Source organism: Delphinus delphis, chromosome 3 (assembly GCF_949987515.2).
Source record: "Delphinus delphis chromosome 3, mDelDel1.2, whole genome shotgun sequence".
Classification (NCBI taxonomy): domain Eukaryota; kingdom Metazoa; phylum Chordata; class Mammalia; order Artiodactyla; family Delphinidae; genus Delphinus; species Delphinus delphis.
In genome coordinates, this window is record NC_082685.1 from 25,527,082 (window position 1) to 25,533,081 (window position 6,000).

Below are 6,000 nucleotides of genomic sequence, written 5' to 3' on the forward strand. Positions count from 1 at the left end.
GATGAAAATGTTTCAAACTGGACAGAGGTGATGGTTGAACAACACTGTCGATGTACTAAATGCCACTGAATTGTACACTTTAAAATAGGTAATTTTATATTATGTGAGTTCCACCTTCATTTAAAAGAATGAGGAGGAAAATCAAACCTGAATTTGATCAATTTATAGAAAATATAAATCGGGGAAACAGGACAGCAGAGGTCCATGTTAAATGACACTGCGGGGACACAATCAACAAAACCCAGACTGGACAGCTCTAAAAGAAAATGACTCCACTTCTTCAATAAACATTTACAAGAAAAGAAAAAGAGATGGAAGAGGGATCTATAAATTAATAGTTAAATTTCTTTCAAATCACATCAACCAATTACAGTGTATGGACTTATGAGGATCCTAATTCATAGAGATTATATATGTAAAAACCCACAAAAACAAACAACAAAAGCATGAGATGATGGAGAACTATGAACACTGATTGGATGTAATATTAGGAATGACAGTGGATGTGGTGGTGGTTTAAAAAGATAAAATGGTAAGATGCCTGGAATTTGCTTCAAAATAATCCAGGCCCGTGGGTGTTGGTATACATATAACAGGATTGTTCAAACATGAACTGACTGATGGGTGTACAGCAGTACTAGCTTATACTATTCTTTCTACCTTGAATATGTTTGAAATTTTCTATAGTGAAAAAAAAAATTAGGATGAGATAAAGCTGTATTCAGGCAAAAACAAACAACCAACCAAACTAAAAATGATCACCAACGGACCCTCCCAAAAGAAATTCTAAAGGATCAACTACGGTAGTCAGAGAATGATCACAGAGAGAAAATCCAAGATATCAGAAGGAATAGAGAGCAACAAAGTAGTAAAAATACGTGGGTCAGTGCAAGTAAACAACCATGGGGTAAAATAATAACAATGTCATAGGGAGTTTAAAATGATAAAATTTAAATGCAATACAATTATGACAGAAGGAGGGAGCTGACAAAATAAATCCATGCACACAAAACCAGAAAATTAACAGCTATAAGTGAATTCTTCAGGCACAGAAAAATAATTCCGTATGGAAACACAGAAATTCAGGAAGGGATGAAGAGTATCAGAAATTGAAAATATGTGAGTAAATCTAAATGGATCTTGACTGTATAAAACACTAAAAATAATGTCACATGAAGAAGCCAGCTGTGGTGCCCTCAGAACTCACCAGGAGCTACGTAGGGAAAGATCTATTGCTGCTAGGGGAAGGGAGAAAAAAATGGTGTAATATTTAACTGCATTTTCCCAGCGTATTAGGGTGAGTACTGCTACCTACTGTAACAAACAATTCCCAAAATGTCAGAACTCTCTTTTCCATTGCCATAGTAGCAGTAACATTCAAGATGATGGTGTTCTGAGGGTGCCACGGTGTACAGAGTAGAAATACAATGTTGTACACGTGAAACTTATTTAATGTTATAAACCAACGTCACACCAATAAAAAATAAATTTAAAAAATAGATGATGGTTCCCTATCAGTCTTGAGTTCCTCAGTGACTACACGAAAAGACAGAGGATCTTTCCATGTCCTGGGGGTGAGCACTGTGGATTTTATCTGGGCCTTGAGAGTGAGGGGTTCCTCTCTCCCAGCAGCAGAAGGCTGTTGCTTTGAAGAATTTTGCTTTTGCTACTTCTGAGGAAGTAGATGAGACCTTATACTCAGCCCCTGGCAGGCACCAACCACCTCCTTCACTCCTGCATCAGCAAGAACTGACAGTCTCCAGTCTGCTGCCCTGCCCCCAGTTTTTCTTACAGGCTCCCATTGGCGACCCATCGGAAGGAGTTTGCCAGTGTGTGTGATTGCCCCTTGTGTCTGGGAACTCCAGCTATTCCACACTGACGTGGTATCCCAAACTTTGCCTCTAATCATCTGCTCAAACTTTGGTTAAAGCTTTCTTCACCACTTGTACGGTGGCTGCCATTTTCAGCCATGTTCTGCCAAAGGTCCAATGGTTGGTGTGCCCTCTCTCTCCTTGCAGGGGCTTGTTCTTTGTGAGAATTCACTTTCCTTGGTTGCCTTGTGACCTCAGTTCTTTGATATGCTCAAGAAAAGTTATAGTTTTGTAGATCATCCATCTTTTTTTCTCACTAAGATAGATGCTACATTCTTTGTAGCTTTCTATACAGTAAGAAACCATCTTTGCTGTGTTAAGCTACCAAGACGTTGAGGGTTTTATTGCAGCATAACAGCCTGTTCAAATGGATACAGTGGTTTTTATCTGCATTTCCCCGATGACTAATGAAGTTGAGCATGTTTACATGTGCATGTTTGCCATCTGTATTTTGTTTCAAGACAGAGGCACAGATGTTGATGTAAGGATAGACATTTCCTGTCTTACATCTAGAAAGACTTCTCCAAGGAGCCATAGTATCATTTTATGGAAAATTGTATTTGGAGACCACAATCTAGGCTCTGCTTAGCTCTTCTGGTCTGTGAGCCTATTGGCTTTCTGTTTGGTCTCGTGACCTCCTTCCCTAAGCTCTGCAGTTTAGGATTTGGCAGATGTCTTGAGGGCAAAAGCCTAGAGTAAGATACCACTAGTAGTCACTGGAATGGCTAGAGTTTTTAAAAACTGATGATATCAGTGTGATTGGAGCAACATCACTTGTGGGAACGTAAAGTGATACAACCACTTTGTAAAATACTTGGACAGCCTCTTAAAAAGTTAACCATATACTTAGCGTATGATCCGGCAATTGCACTCCTAGGTGCATCTAGGAAAATGAAAATATATATCCATACAAAGCCTTGTAAACAAATGTTCATAGTAGCTTTATTCATGATAACAAGACTGGCAACTCAAATGTCCATCAGCAGCTAAATGGATAAACAAATTGTGGTATATCCATACACTACTCAGCAATTAGAAAGAACGAACCACAAATACATAAAACAACATGATGAATCTCAAAAATATGCTGAGTGAAAAGAAGCCAGGCTTAAAAGAGCACTACTGTATGATTCCATTTATATGGTTAACTAGGAAAGATATTTCCAATATACGGTGACAGAAAACAGATTAGTGGTTGCCTGGGGTGAGGCGTGTCAATGGGGACTGACTTATGAAGAAGCATACCTTGGAAACGTTACTTAGTCTCTCTAGAGGGAGATAAAATATTTGCTTTCCAGGAATGCAAGAATGTTTCAATAAATGAAATTTACCATGTCTATAGGCTAGATGAGAAAACTCATATGATTAATCATATGATAAATGCAGAAGAAACATTTGATAAAGTTCTACAGCTATGAGAAAAACTTATTAGCAAATTAGGTATAGCAGGGAACTTTGTGTGAAGGTCTTTTGCCACAATCTTTGGTAAACATCATACTTAAAGGAGAAACTTTAAACCCTTTTCCATCAAATATTGGACCAAGACAAGAATTCCTATTTTCACAGTTACTGTTTAACATAAAGCTAAAGATTCTAGCAAATGCTATAGGAAAGTAGAAGAAATAAGAAGTGTAAAGGGGCTTCCCTGGTAGCACAGTGGTTGAGAGTCCGCCTGCCGATGCAGGGGACATGGGTTCGTGCCCCGGTCCGGGATGATCCCACATGCCACGGAGCGGCTGGGCCCGTGAGCCATGGCCACTGAGCCTGCGCGTCCGGAGCCTATGCTCCACAATGGGAGAGGCCGAAACAGTGAGAGGCCCGCGTACCACAAAAAAAAAAAAAAAAAAAAAGTGTAAGGATTGTTACAGCAGAAGCTGTACAAAGACCCGTGACATCTCTCAACTTAGCGGTGTCCTCTTGGCCCTCTAGCAGGGCAGGCTAGAAGTGCTGCCCTAGGGAGCAGCCCTTGGCCAAGGACAGATGAGGTTTAGAGGAAAATTCCCCAGGGTCCTTGACTGTCAGATAGGCTGAGTCTGAAGTGTGTTGCATCATCCTGATCCCCAGAATCCCCCAGTGGGATTAAGCCCCAGTTGGCCACAGCAGTAATCATCTACAAAGTACACCCTTTACTGGCTTCAAGTGTCTCCTGTCTTAGCTTCCCACTCCCTACTGGTGCCTCCTGGCATCACCTCCCAAATAAACTATCTGCATTCAGATTCTTATCTTTGGGGAAATCTAGCCTAAGAATACAGTCAAATGCTTTTTCTGTGACTATCAAGAGTATGTGATTTTCTTCTTTACTTTGTCAATCCAGTGTCTTACTTTAATGGTTTTTATTCCTAGATAGAACCATTCTTTTATTTCTGGATAAACCTTTCTTAGTCATGATGTTTTTATTAGCCTCTGGTTTCATCTTGCTCGTATTCTCCCCCCCACATCTATTTCCTAAGTGAAATTAGTCTACAATTTTCTTTTACTATTCCTACCTAATTGTAGTAAAGCTCATCTCATAAAAATGAGTATATTTCCTTTTTTTCTATCTTCTTAAAGTATTTATATGAAGAGAGAGATTATTTGTAAAACCACATAACTTGATGTCTTTCAGTGGAGGCAGACTAGATTTTTGATTCATTTCTTTATTGGTTATTAGCTTATTTAGGCTTTTTATTTCTTATTGAAATTATGTGTCTTTTATATATCATATCTCATATATTTATATATCATTTGTTCATATCATTTATATTTTCTTCTACATGATTACCCATTTCACATAAATTAAAACGTATTCACATAAAATTGTTTAAAATACTGATATCAAAATCTCTACTGTACCTAATATTCTGTCACTTTTTTCATTTTCATTGTCTTGGGGAATATTTTTCTTTCTGCAACTCTTTTTCTCTTCTTGACCAACCTTGTCTGTTAGTTATCTCAGAGATATAGCTTTGGTTTTGTTGAACCTCTCTGATTTCTTACAACTGTACTTAAGTATAATTTACATATCATAAGATTCAGCCATTTCAAGTATACAATTTAGTGATTTTTAGTAAACTTGCCAAGTTATTATATCATCACCATAATCCAGTTTTAGAACATTTTCATCACTCCAATAAGATTCCTCATGTCCATTTCAGCCTAGTCCTTGGCAACCATTAATCTGCTTTCTGTCCCTATGAATTTGCCTTTTCTAGACATTGCATACAAATGGAATCATATAACGTGTGCTGTTGTGTGTCTGGCTTCTTACAACATTTTTGAGTGAAGCTCTCCATTTTTGTTTCTCATTTCATTTTTTCTGGAGCTATCGCAGAGCCAGTCTCACAGAGTCGTGTGTGGCTTGGCCCGGCTTGGGGATGAACTGGGACTGGGACTCCCAGTCCCAGCCCCTCTAGACTGACCTGTGGTCAGAGCCCCCACCTCCCAGTGGGAAAGCCTCCCCCATTGTCCCCTCACCCCCTTCACAATGTTGGTCAAGTGGACTGAAACTAATGAAAGACCGGCCTTCCAGCTTGTTCTGGGAGGTTTAAACTTGGGCTTACTTGGTGAGAGCCCAGTCTTGTGCTGCATTTCCTCCTTTTAGCGATAAAGACCCTCTACGATTGCAACCACTCATTAGGTTGTGGGGACATTTCAAAGTGCTTGGCAACCTTTACTCAGGGCATCCTTTGTGCAGACCACCACCAGTACCCTAGGCTTCTGCATTTGGCTTTCCAAATTTAGAACTATACTTGGTGTTTGCATGCGACTCAGGAAGGGGTGAAAACACCTCAACATGGACCTTCTCCGCAGGGACGTGGTCTATTGGAGTGTGACATTCCCCGAGACTCAATTTGCTTATGTGGGAGAGTTACCATAATAAGCTTTACAGGTTGCCCACCTGCCCACCCCTCAGCACTCGCTGCTTGGAACCTACTTAGATTTAGATACGTGTTAACTGTCCTAGAGACAGTTAACAGTAGCAGGTGGAAAACGGACAGGATCGAGGATGATGGTGGTCAAAGAAAACTTCAATTCTATGTATAATGAGCTTATTTTAAAATTTGTAAAATTAAGAATAAGGAAGTTTTTTACCTAATATGCAGATATATCTGAAGATCCATCAGGAAGCATGTGATAAGTAAGTCCCCAC